This window comes from Nicotiana tabacum, chromosome 5 (assembly GCF_000715075.1).
Source record: "Nicotiana tabacum cultivar K326 chromosome 5, ASM71507v2, whole genome shotgun sequence".
Lineage (NCBI taxonomy): Eukaryota > Viridiplantae > Streptophyta > Magnoliopsida > Solanales > Solanaceae > Nicotiana > Nicotiana tabacum.
Window position 1 is genome coordinate 41,523,792 of NC_134084.1, and position 13,964 is coordinate 41,537,755.

Genomic DNA, 13,964 nt, shown 5'->3' on the forward strand with positions numbered 1-13,964 from the left:
TAATTGATGTTTTCTTTGATCCTATTGTCCATGCTTAGACAAGTTACTTGTTATGTTGAGCATTCTTATCATGTTTATAGACCTTGGTATAGATTGAATATTGATTCAAAGTTGAGGTTGGTATTGTGGCACCAAATGTTGAAGTGAGACTTGTTATTATCATTTCTATCTACTTGCCATTATTGTTCATTATTTTGGTGCGGGAGAGTGTTAATGCACCAAGGGTTATGTCGTGCCATGCTTTGCGAGAGATAATACACGAAGGGTGATGTTGTGCCATATTGTGAGTGTTAATGCACGAAGGGTGATATCGTGCCATGTTATGAGAGAGTTAATACACGAAGGGTGATGTCGTGTTGTTTCTATTATTTCGTATAGTGAGGTCATGAGTAAAAGCACGACGGGTGATGTTGTGTAGTTTCCTTTACCACGTTTACTTGATTCTATATGTTTAAGGCATATTGATTGATCTAGTTTTTATCACTGCTTTGATTCTTCATCTTGTGATCACCTCAGCATGCCCCCCTCCCGTATTACTTGTCTTATTTCTTTTATTGTTGTTATTGGTATATATATATATATATATATATACTGCACAAATTTATTTTGTGGGTGTCTTGTCTTAGCCTCGTTACTACTTCGCTGAGGTTAGGCTCGACACTTACCAGTACATGGGATTGGTTGTACTGATACTACAATATGCACTTTCTGTGCAGATTTTGGTGCTGGCACGAGCTGACTCTGAGGATAGCTGCTGACTTCACTTGATCGGAAATCCAAAGTATACTTGTTGGCGTCCGCACGCCCTGGCGTCCCCTTTTATATACTCTCTTTACTGTTTCTTTCGTTTCGAAAGTAGTTGTATTTCTTTCAGACATTTACTTGTAAAAAAATCTTAGAAGTTCGTGAATTGTATCTCCAGATTGTGGGTAGTATTATGTAATGAGGTTGTTATGAATTTTCGCACTCTTTTTAATTTGTTATGGTTTAATTGTTGTTAATCACTAAAAGGTTTAAGAATTGGCTTAGTGATCTCTAATGTTGGCTTTCCTAGCAAGTGAAATATTAGGCGCTATCATGGTCCCGACGGAGGGAATTTTCGATCGTGTCATTATCCTTACTTCGAGGCGGTAAAGAACCCATTTCTGAAAGACCCTCAACTCAAGAAGACGAAAATAGGCAATATATCAGTACCATCAATAAAAACCATAGAAAAATGACAGCATCACAAGAACCAGAAAATAGATGAAAAGCAAAATAATGACCAGTAGATAAGGACTGGCACTATGAGAAACAAAACAGTAGTGTGAACACAACATTAGCCACTAGCAGTCCAAGACAAAATCCTATCAGACTAGCCTCACTCTGGTACGATGTAGAAATATGCACAACTACCTCCTAAACTGCAACGTTAATGCTCGACCTCCATAACTTCCTATCTAGGGCCATGTCCTTGGTAATATGAAGTCACGTCATGTCCTGCCTGATCACCTCTCCCCAATACTTCTTAGGCCGACCTTTACCTCTCCTTATACCCACCAAAACGAGTTGCTCACACCTCCTTAGCGGGGAATCTAGGCTTCTCCTATAAACGTGCCCGAACTATCTGAGTCTTGCTTCCCACAACTTGTCATCCATGGGGACAAACCCACCTTCTCCCGAATATCCTCATTCCTAATCTTATCCATCTTAGTGTTGTCACACCTCCCTTTTCACTATACCCCTTAAAGGGTATTAATACAAGGGAGTTTTTCCAATTAAAGGACAATCGAAACGGAATTTGTTTATTTAAAGATTCAGAGTCGCCACTTGGGATAATTTATGGTGTCCCAAGTCACCGGTTTTAAAACCCGAATCGAGAAAAAATTGACTCTGTTTAACAGTTCGCGAACAAGAAATCCGAGTAAGGAATTCTGTTAACCCGAGAGAAGGTGTTAGGCATTCCCGAAATCCGTGGTTCTAGCACGGTTGCTTAATTATCATATTCGGCTTAATTTTCTAATTTTAGAAACACATTTTAACCTATGATGACATTTTAGCATTAAACCGCTTTTATTCATTTTAAGGAAAATGTCAACGTCATCTAAAATACGTCTTTGGACCACGTCATATGAAATGCACCCGCAGTTCGAGACACATTTTATTTAACGTTGTTAAGATTTGAATTTGGGTCACATGAAATGCACACCCGAGTTTAGGAAGGTAATTTTAAATTACGCGCCTAAAGCAAGCTACAAAGTTCATAATTTAATTGTTTCTTCCTAAAACTACTTTGAGATTATTACGAAGTCATCTGTTATGAAATTATTTGGAGAAGAAGTGTACGATTTTAGTTATTATTAATAAATTACTAAGTATAACTCAATATTCTTTTTCAACATTAAAATTCATTCCTACGGTAGCTAAGAGAACTTAAAGAAATGACTAATACACTAACCTAACAATAGTATCTAATACGTAACCTAACCCAATTTATTAACAAGACTCTATCCAAAATATTTTAAGTAACATCCATCAAACACAGCAGGCCAATTTCCCAGCAGAAAATGCCAAAAATACTTGGTTCATCAACTTAATAGACCCGGTTACAAATATTAGTACCAATATCTCATACAACTCAATGTGACGGATACAAAAAAAATAACAGGGTTAAGGCAACATAATTTACACCCAGGCAATTGTAACAAACAAAACGGTATAACAAATTTCACATAACACATTTGAACCAAATTTATGAGTTTACGTAAACCACTGAAGCTTATGTTGGAAAGTTTTAACAAAAGAAGCCATAAAAATTATCAACTCAGCAGCAACCAAACAAAATCTTATAAACATATAAGCTAATAAAACTTGAAGAAAAGAAGAAGCTAAGAATGAACCTCAAAGCAATAAACTTACTTCAATATTGCTAAGGCAAATCTTTCTATTGAATTTGAGCCAAAGCTACAACCAACTAGGAAATTAGACAACTCGAGACCGGAACATTTTCCAATGATCTCAGCGCCTCGAACGACATCAGAACCACCTCTCTGATATCCTTGAAGCTCGCCGGAAAACTAGAACTACGCCAAAACGACGAGGCTGAGCTCCGGCTGATTTTGAGGTTATTTTCAGCTATTTTTTGAGTTGGTTTTGCTTCTCTTTTTTCAGCTGGATTTTGCTGAGCTTTGGGGCTGAGTTTCAATGGAGTTTAGGGAGTCTTTGGGTAATGAAAGGATGATGCTTCATCTGGGTTTTTCGAGCTACAATATACGGAGGAGCATTAGTTTTGGGGCTGAGTTGCGGCTGTATTTCGTTTTTGGAATAGGGGGTGTCGTTCTCCTATCCTTTTGTTTAGGAATTCAAAGGGGCTACTATTTTTGTTCTTTCTAAATGAAAAGTCAAAAATCCTTCTTCAAATCAAGGGACATGAGTGCTGAAAAGGTCTCAGGAATTAGGTCCAGGTTGTTTCTCTTGGAGAAGAACACGACGTGGGGGTGGGGGGTCTCCTAAGGTTCGACTTTTTGAGTTTCGGCTCCTCCTCTTTTGTTTTGTGCCTTATTTTTTATATAGAGTGTAGGTTTTTTTTTGGTAGAGTTTTTAGGTTAAGGGGTATGGGCCTAGGAATTATGGGCTTGGAAATTGTGGGCTAGGTCCAAAATTAGGCCTAATAATGGGTTGTTCGAGCCCAAGTTCTATCCTTTCCCCGCGAATAAGACTAAAAATACGATCTCAATTATTAATTAGTCCTACTATTCAAATAATTATTAAAATAAAACTATTCATTAAAACAAATCTATTTTGATATTTTCAAATATCATATTAAAATAGAAATACGATACTATTTTTTGTATATATTTTTTTTAGATTAAAAATGACTACAAAACATTAATGAACCTATTTTTGTAAATTTTTGTTTTCTTGTAATAAAATAGAGTAAAAGAGTAAAAATTACTTAAAATATCTATATTATGCCTAAATTAAATATTTTACGCTAATATATGAAAAATCTTGGGGGGGTCAAAAATCACATGTCTACACCTGCCTCTCTTTGACTGGAAAGACGTAGTATTTTCAGACAAAGAATGACTAGACAGGTTTTTGACCCGACCCTTATTTGGAGAGACTAAAACTAAGAGAGAAGGGGAATGTGACCGAGCCCTGGTATCTGAGCTGCCTACATATCCTTGGCTATAAAGAAATCATGTCACGTGTAGTTCAGAAGTGAATGAGGTGATGGATTATACCGAGGTGGAGAGCCGGTCGAGGTTCCAGTCCGCAGTCCTGTTATTACATCAAAAATCAAAACATGAAAAAGACTAGCTAAGCCTATCAACTACGGGTTACAAGATTCCTATCTATAAATCTTCTGAAGCTTGATCTTGAGTCTTGAATGGTTCTTCATGCAAACTTTAGATTTGAACCTTGGCGCTTGTTAGCTGCAGGTGCTAGCTCATTCTTCTTCAGCTTTTTTGGTCAAGACCGGACCTGTAGTGCTTGTGACTTCCACCATGTCTTAAGCAATTCACATCCTCCATCAATTTCTGCATTTGGATTGACTTGTTGCCTTTCTCTCTTTTTCCTTTATTGTGGCAAACTTCGGTTGATCATCTAGGACTGTTGACTCGCATACTTGACGCGACCTTCTTCTGTTATTGACCTGCGTTGCATTCTGAATTGAATTCCTTTTTTTTGCATGTGGGCGCCTGACTGCTGAACTTGAACCGTCTTCTCTTGTTACTTGACACTGTTTTCCCTTGCACCTTGAACCATTTTCCCCTGAAACTTGAACCGTCTTCCTTCGAAACTGCTTTCCCTTGAAACTCAAGTCGTCTTCCCTTGACACTGCTTTCCCTAGAAACTTGAGTTGTCTCCCCTTGTTCTCCAGGTGGGCGCCTGATTACAACAAAACAAAGAAATCTTTCTGCCCCAGTTTGTACTAAGAAGATTTATGAGTTGTTAGCAAAATTGTAAGCCACTTGTACTATTGATGCAATGATGAAAGTAAACTAAAGAATAGACTAGGAAAACTATAAACTGAGCTTGACTAAATTAAAAACTGACCCTATTCTCCAGGCGGGGCCCCATGACTGCTAACTTGAAATGTATTCCCTGCTCTCCAGGCGGGCTCCTAACTGCTAAACTTGAAATGTATTCCCTACTCTCCAGGCGGTCTCCTGACTGCTAAAGTTGAATGTATTCCCTGCTCTCCAGGCGGGCTCCTGACTGCTAACTTGAAATGTATTCTCTGCTCTCCAGGCGGGCTCCTAACTGCTAAACTTGAATGTATTCTCTGCTCTCCAGGCGGGCTCCTGACTTTAACAATATAGACAAAACAAAGAAAATTTTCTGCCCCGGTTCGGTGGATGGGCACAGATGTAAGTGTAAAATGGATCGCATTACCAAATATCAATAAGAACTTGAAAGCTAAAACTTGAATTGTACTCTCTTGTTCTCTAGGCGGGCTCCTGATTGCTGACTTGAAAGTATTCCTTGCATTCTAGGCGGGCTCCTGACTTCAACTTGAAAGTGCTCCCTGTTCTCCAGGCGGGCTCCTGACTTCAAGATAGACAAAACAAAGAATTTGAAAGCTAAAATTTACTCCCTTGTTCTGCAGGCGGGCTCCTGACTGCTATGCTTGAAAGTATTCCCTGCTTTCCAGACGGGCTCCTGACTACTGGCTTGAAAGTATTCCCTGCTTTCCAGGCGGGCTTCTGACTGCTGGCTTGAAATGTAATTCCTGCTTTCTAGGCGGGCTCCTAACTTCAACATTTGAAAGTATTCCTTACTCTCCAAGCGGGCTTCTGACTTCAACATAGACAAAACAAAGAATTTGAAAGCTAAAACTTAAATTGTACTCCCTTGTTCTCCAGGCGGGCTCCTGATTTCAACTTGAAAATATTCCCTGCTCTCCAGGCGGGCTCCTAACTTCAACTTAAAATGTATTCTCTGCTCTCCGAGCGGGCTCCTGACTTCAAAATAGATAAAACAAAGAAAAATTTTCTGCCCCAGTTTGGTAGCTGGGCACAGATGTAAATGTTAAACTGAATCCTATTACCCAATATTACTAAGGATTTGAAAGCTAAGTTCCATTATGCAGGGGGGTCCTGACAACTCTTAGCTAATCGACAATTTTAAAACTAAATATATCTTCTACAGGTGTGACTTCTGCTAAATCTTGCTATCTAAGAGAATCTTTAAACTGCTCCTCATTATCCAGGAGGGTCCTGAAATCAAAAGTCAAGTTTTATCTTAAGAGTGACAACTTTCATAGTTGAATTATACTACCCTACAGCAGAACTTACGCTAAATGTTATTATCTAATCGAAATCTTAAAGCTAAGTCCCATTATTCAGGAGTGTCCTGAAAACTCCGAATTGAATCCTATCTCGAACATGAAAACTTCTAAGCTAACTTATATTCTTTTGGGATACATTTATGCTAGATTATGCTATTTCTGAACTTTAAACTAGGTCCCATTTTTCAGGAGGGTCCTAAAAGTTTACGGTCAAACCTGTTTTAATGCTTGCTCTTTCCCCTGCGGAGAGTTTCTCCGAAGCAAACGAATTTTCTGCCCCTGTTTCAATCAAAGAAAAATTTGTCAGTTTAAAGTGGTGGTTAGCTGATGGCATTCTTGCTGGAGATCTTTCCACTGCAATGTTTTGTTCTGAATGGCTTTCCCGAACTGACCCTGAACCGCTTTGACTTTTCGACTGACTTTCAAATCCTATGGCCTTTGACGAACCGAGTGTTCTATACTCGTGTTGTTTTTTCACACCTCTAACCCCTTTATCTGAACCTTTGCATCTCCCATGACATTACTAAATCATTCCACCGATGAAACTTCTGGTGATTCCTTGTACCCCCACCTTACATCATGCTGTCTTTAGTATGCTCTGACCACATTGTGATTTGCAATTTTTGGGAGTTGGTAGTGAGCTTTGAAACTCCTTTCCACTTACTTGGGACAATACTGACATTAAAACCTCTTAGACAAATAAACCCAAAAGAAAATGAAATGCAATGACTTTGTGGGTTAAGGATAAAAAGAATTTGAAACCAGATAACTGCTATAAAGGGAAAAAGAAAAAGAAAACTTATCTGAGTGGAACAGCTGGTACCAATGATCATGACATGCATTTTGGAATAATCGGCCCAATTTGTCCAACCGATCCACTTTCAGTTATCGTACTTCGTCGCCTCAGCATTTCCATGACCTGATTACTTTACTCAAACCTTGACCTTGTTCATCCTACGGTGCCTTAAAACAGTTTTCCACCAACAGACCTTTCTCACTTGTTGACTTTCAACTCCATTTCGCCTCAAGGTGCCCGTGAGGGTTTTCACCAATAAGACTCTCTCATTTTAATTTCTCTCAACTCCCGTCGCCTTACGGTGCCTGTGAAGGTTTTCACCAATAAGACTCTCTCATTTTTATTTTCCTACTTGAATCAGAGTGTTTCCTCTGACATGAAATTACCTTTACCTTCTCGACTTGACATTTCTCAAAGACTGATCAGAAGGCCTTTCTTTGGACCATAATGTGGGCTTTTGGACAGGGTTAGAAAGAAAAGGGTATAAAAGGCTCAAAACAATTCAAATGGGTTAAAGTTACAACTTTCAGAATCAGGTTTCTCACAACAACCACGACTTCTGCCCCAGTTTCTTGCTTGGGGACTCTTGGATTTTTATTTTGATGGGACCGAACCGTGTGGCTGCCTACGTATCCTTAAAAGGAATCAGGTCAAACGTAGTTCATGTCGTAGAAATTACTTTGTTGTTGTGATTTTTCTTTTCTCTTTCTTCTTATCTTCTTTTTTTTCTCTTTTGCTTTTCTTTTTTTTCTTTTTATTGTTTTTCTTCTTCTTTTCTCTTTTCCTCTTTCTCTTCCTTTTTTTTTCTTTCTCTTTTTCTTTTCTTCCTTTTCTTATCTTTCATACTTGTGTTTCAGATATTCACTACTGATTCTGAAAGAGGGGTAAGAAAGAAAATAAATAAGGCTCAAAAGGGGTGACGAGGGATCAAGTGTTTAGATAGTAGAATAAAACGTCTTCGTCATTTCAATCTTCAAAATATGCCAAGTACAAACAAGTACAATCAAACAAAGAAATCATACATCTCTTGACTGCATCGGAATTGATAGTCATTTCCACACATTTCCCTTCTACATTTGTCAAATATAGCGCGCCATTGGACAACACTCTAGTTACGACAAACGGCCCCTGCCAGTTTGGGGCGAACTTTCCTTTTGCTTCAGCCTGATGAGGCAAGATACGTCTCAACACTAGCTGACCCATTTCGAACTTCCGTGGACGTACCTTCTTGTTATATGCTCTCGCCATTCTCTGTTGGTACAATTGGCCGTGACATATTGCTGCCAATCTCTTTTCATCAATCAGACTTAATTGCTCCAAGCGGGTTTTGACACATTCAACGTCATCAATTTCTGCCTCAGCGATAATCCGAAGGGATGGGATTTCAATTTTTGCGGGTATTATTGCCTCCGTTCCATACACCAACAAATAAGGAGTGGCCCCTACTGAAGTGCGAACAGTAGTGCGATAACCCAACAATGCGAAAGGTAACTTCTCATGCCATTGTCTGGACCCTTTCACCATTTTCCGAAGTATCTTCTTTATGTTCTTATTGGCTGCCTCGACTGCTCCATTCGCTTTAGGGTAATATGGGGTGGAATTGTGATGTATGATCTTAAACTTCTAACAGGTCTCCGTCATCAGATGACTGTTGAGATTATCACCATTATCCGTGATAATTACCTTCGGAATCGCAAACCGACAAATGATATTTGAATGCACAATATCGACCACTGCTTTCTTGGTCACAGATTTGAAAGTTTTCGCTTCAACCCACTTGGTGAAATAATCAATGGCTACTAGAATAAACCTGTGTCCGTTTGATGTTGCTGGCTCGATTGGCCCAATGACATCCATGCCCCAAGTAACAAAGGGTCATGGTGCCGACATTGTATGCAATTCAGATGGTGGGGAATGAATCAGATCTCCGTGCACCTGGCACTGATAACACTTGCGCACAAAACTGATGCAATCTCGCTCCATAGTGAGCCAGTAATAACATTCTCGGAGAATCTTCTTTGCCAGAATGTACCCACTCATATGCGGTCCACAAACTCCGGAGTGTACCTCAGTCATGATAGTTGTGGACTGTCTGGCATCTATGCATCTTAGCAATCCAAGATCTAGAGTTCTTTTGTATAACACCCCTCCACTGAAGAAATATCTGCTTGCCAGTCGTCGAATTGTTCTTTTCTGATCACCTGTGGCCTGTACCGGATATACCCTCATCCGGAGGTATTCTTTGATATCGTGGAACCATGGCTCCCCATCAAGTTCTTCTTCTACCATATTACAGTAAGCATGCTGATCACGGACCTGAATCTGCAAAAGGTCCATATAAGCCTTATCTGCATGGTGTAACATTGACGCTAGAGTAGCCAAAGCATCAGCGACTTCATTATGGATCCTTAGGATATGCCTGAATTCTATTGACTGAAACTGTTGACAAAGATCATGCAAACATTGTCTGTACGGTATAAGTTTCAAATCCCGTGTTTCCCATTCTCCCTGAATTTGGTGCACCAGGAGGTCCGAGTCACCCAAAACCAAGACTTCCTGGGCACCCATATCTACAGATAACCTCAAACCCAGAATACATGCCTCGTACTTAGCCATGTTGTTGGTACAGTAAAAATGAAGCTGAACCGTAACAGGGTAGTGCTACCCTATTTCAGAAATAAGTATTGCTCCTATCCCTACGCCCTTTATATTTGCGGCCCCATAAAAGAAAAGTTTCCACCCTGGCTTATCGACATGTTTCAACTCATCAATGTGCATCACCTCTTCATCAGGTAAATAAGTTTTCAAAGGTTCATAATCTTCATCAACCGGGTTCTCAGCCAAATGGTCTGCCAAGGCCTGTGCTTTCATTGCAGTTCGAGTCATGACAATGTCAAACTCTGTGAGCAGGATCTTCCACTTTGCAAGCCTCCTTGTGGGCATAGGCTTCTGAAAGATATACTTCAATGGATCCAAGCGAGATATGAGGTAGGTAGTATAAGATGACAAATAATGTTTCAGCTTCTGTGTCACCCAAGTTACGGCACAGCATGTCCTCTCAAGCTGAGTGTACTTAACCTCGTACGATGTGAACTTCTTGCTGAGGTAATAGATAGTCTACTCCTTCCTGCCAGTGATGTCATGTTGACCCAATACACAGCCGAATGAATTGTCCAAAATCGTCAAATATAGGATCAAAGGTCGCCCTGGTTCTGGCGGGACCAATACGGGTGGATTCGACAAATGCCCTTTTATCTTATCAAATGCCTCCTGACATTCATCTGTCCATTTGACTACAGCATCTTTCTTTATTAGTTTGAAGATAGGCTCGCAAGTTGTCGTGAGTTGAGCGATGAACCTGCTGACATAATTCAATCTCCCCAACAAACTCATCACCTCGGTCTTGTTCCTCGGAGATGGCAATTCTTGGATGGCCTTGACTTTCGATGGATCCAGTTCAATGCCCCGACGGCTGACTACGAACCCCAACAACTTTCTAGACGACACCCCAAAAGCACACTTTGTAGGATTAAGCTTGAGATTGTACCTGCGAAGACTCTGGAAGAACTTCGTTAGATCCCTGACATGGTCAGACTACTTTCTAGACTTCACGATCACATCATCCACGTACACCTCAATTTCCTGGTGTATCATATCATGGAATATTATTGTCATTGCCCTCATGTAGGTTGCCCCAGCATTCTTCAAGGCAAATGGCATGACCCGATAGCAGTACGTTCCCCACGGCGTGATGAATGCCATCTTTTTTGCATCTTCCTCATCCATTAAGATCTGATGATAACCCGCGTAACAATCCACAAAAGAACCAATCTCATGTTTGGCGCAATTATCAATCAAGATATGGATGTTCGGCAACGGGAAATTGTCTTTTGGACTTGCCTTGTTAAGATCCCGATAATCGACACACTCCCTGATCTTGCCATCCTTCTTCAGTACAGGCACAACATTGGCTAACCATGTGGGATACCGGGTGACCCGAATGACTTTGGCATCGAACTGCTTGGTGACCTCTTCTTTGATCTTTACACTCATATCCGTTTTGAACTTTCTCAACTTCTGTTTGATAGGAGGGAATGCCGGGTCAGTGGGCAACTTGTGAACAACTAAATCAGTGCTTAGGCCCGGCATGTCGTCATAGGACCATACAAAAACATCTTTGTATTCGAACAGTGCTTTAATTATTTCCTCCCTGAGTTGAGGTTCCAGATGGACACTTATTTTAGTTTCACGGACATTATCTTGGTCCCCTAGATTAACTGCTTCTGTATCGTTCAAATTAGGTTTAGGCTTTTCCTCAAAATGACTTAGTTCCTTAGTAATTTCTTCATAGGCCTCATCATCATCAAATTCCAACTCGTCATCACACTCAATTTCTTGTATTATTATTTCAGAGTTAGATTGGCTCTTAAAACTAGGCCGAAGATTCCTCATGTCTATCATGTCATTGATATCAACGTAAAAAGAACTGTACAAAAGAAGAAAACAAAAATAAAATTAGAAAAAATGAAGGAAAATAAACAATTGCATTTCATTGAATTTAAAGATAACAGAGTTTTAACACATCCAACTGGATGGAACATAATATCTAAATTACAGACTCATGGAATAATCCAGACAACAAAAGAAAATCAAAACTCACTACCAAGACTCCCTCTGGATAGGAAGAGGAGTAGCTTCCCAGTTGTTGACCTTTGCACGTGGTCCCACGAATTAAACATCTGCCCTGCTGGACCCTTCCCCAGCCTGAACCATGTTAACCTCGGAAAATAACCTTTCGAACCCCTTCTCCAAGTCTCCATCGGCACCAATCAGTGGTCAAGGAACCTTTGACAGTAGTTGCTTTCTAATACCCGGCCTGACGAATGATCTAGACAGACGCGGGATTGGCTTTGGCAATGACCATGCTTTTTGTTTCATTTTTCTAGATCTTCTCACGTCTGCAACGGTAAGCTTGAACCCCAGACCAAAATTATCCAGATTCTTTGGAAGAGAAACTGGCTGCACAATACCTTGCAGAGATGCACCCAAACCTTTGCCCGGTACGAAACCATTTTTCAACATTTCAGCAGCTACCATAACTGATGTCGCAGCCATCTTTGGAGTTGGAACGCCCTACCGATACTATGTTGAAAACTGACAAACCCATAGTGCCTTGTTATCATCAACCTCTATGAACGGAACAATGGCACCATTGGGCACACACAAATTATTTTCGCCGTGTACAACAATTTCCTATCGATCCCATTCAAACTTGACCATTTGATGCAGAGTAGACGGGACTGCTTTGGCCGCATGGATCCAAGGTCGTACCAACAACAGATTGTACGAAACAGCCACATCGAGCACCTGGAATTCCATAGTAAATTCAACTGGCCCTATTGTGAGCTCAAGCACTATGTCCCCGACTGAATCGTTCCCTCCACCGTCGAATCCCCGAACGCAAATACTGTTCTTGTGAATTCTTTCATCCTCCACTTTCAGCTTGGTCAATGTGGAGAGAGGACAGATGTTCGCGCTAGACCCATTGTCAACCAATACCCAAGTAACCACAGAATCTTCGCATTTCACCGTTAGATAAAGGGCTCTATTGTGCTCGGCCCTCCACGGGCAACTCATCATCAGAAAAAGTGACTATGTTTACCTCAAATATCTTGTTAGCTATCTTTTCCAAGTGGTTTACTGTGATTTTGTCAGGAACGTGGGCTTCGTTCAAGATCTTCATCAAAGTGTGATGGTGCTCATCTGAATGGATCAATAATGACAAGAGAGAGATGTGAGCTGGTGTCTTCCTTAACTGTTCCATAATGGAATAGTCTTGCACTTTTATCTTTCTCAGAAACTCTTCTGCTTCTTCCTCAGTCACTACTTTCTTCACCAACACTAGATTATTTTTTGAGGTCTTAGCTTTTCTCAGCTCTTCGGGGTCAAAGCATCTCCCCGATCGAGTCAAACCATGAGTCTCACACACTTCTTCTTTAACCTCTTTCCCTTTGTAAGTCACGGTCACTCATTCATAATTCCATAGGACGGCCTTGCTGTCAACTATCGGTAATTGAGTTACCGATTTGATAACGACAGGATCTGTGGGGGCACCCTTCACAATTACCACGGGCTTGTTCATCACTCCTGGCACAACCACTTTTGCTTTTTCATGTTTTCCTGCAACTTCACTTGAGGACCCCCTCTGACCTCCACAGATGGTTCATTATTTGCCCTGTTCAACTTGATCACAGACTTCTCACTGGTCGACTTTTCAAATGGCCTGGCTTCACTAGCCCGAATCATCATGATGGTCTGCGAAGGCTTCTTAGGCTCCCCTCCCCTATGCACTATCTCAATCATATTTGTTTCATGATGGACTGGCAAGGGATTCTGATTGATATTGGGCGCCTCCGGAGCTTGGACCTCAATTTGATTGGTGTCAATGAGTTCTTCAATGGCTGTTTTCAATTTCTAGCATTTCTCTGTGTCATGTCCCGAGGCCCCTGAACAATACTCACAACTCAATGAGCGGTCAAGATTTTTGGGAGGAGGATTCGGCAATTTAGCCTCGATCGGATTCAACATACCTAACTGTCTCAGTCTGTGGAATAGACTAGCATATGATTCTCCCAATGGAGTGAAAGTCTTTTGCTTCTGCAACCTCTCATTCTTAAAGGCTTGGTTGGGTCGAAAACCCATTCTAGGAGGATTTCTGTGGGCTTTTGGGGGTGGGTAGTTATTTTTTGGAGCTTGGTATGGGTTTTGTGGAGCTGGTGCACGCCATTGTGAGTGAGCGGGCGGCTGGGTATAAGTTTGTGTATGATGGACAGAAAAATGCGGATCTGGCGGTGGGTAATAGTGTTGTGGTGGGTTATATGGGGTGTGGGG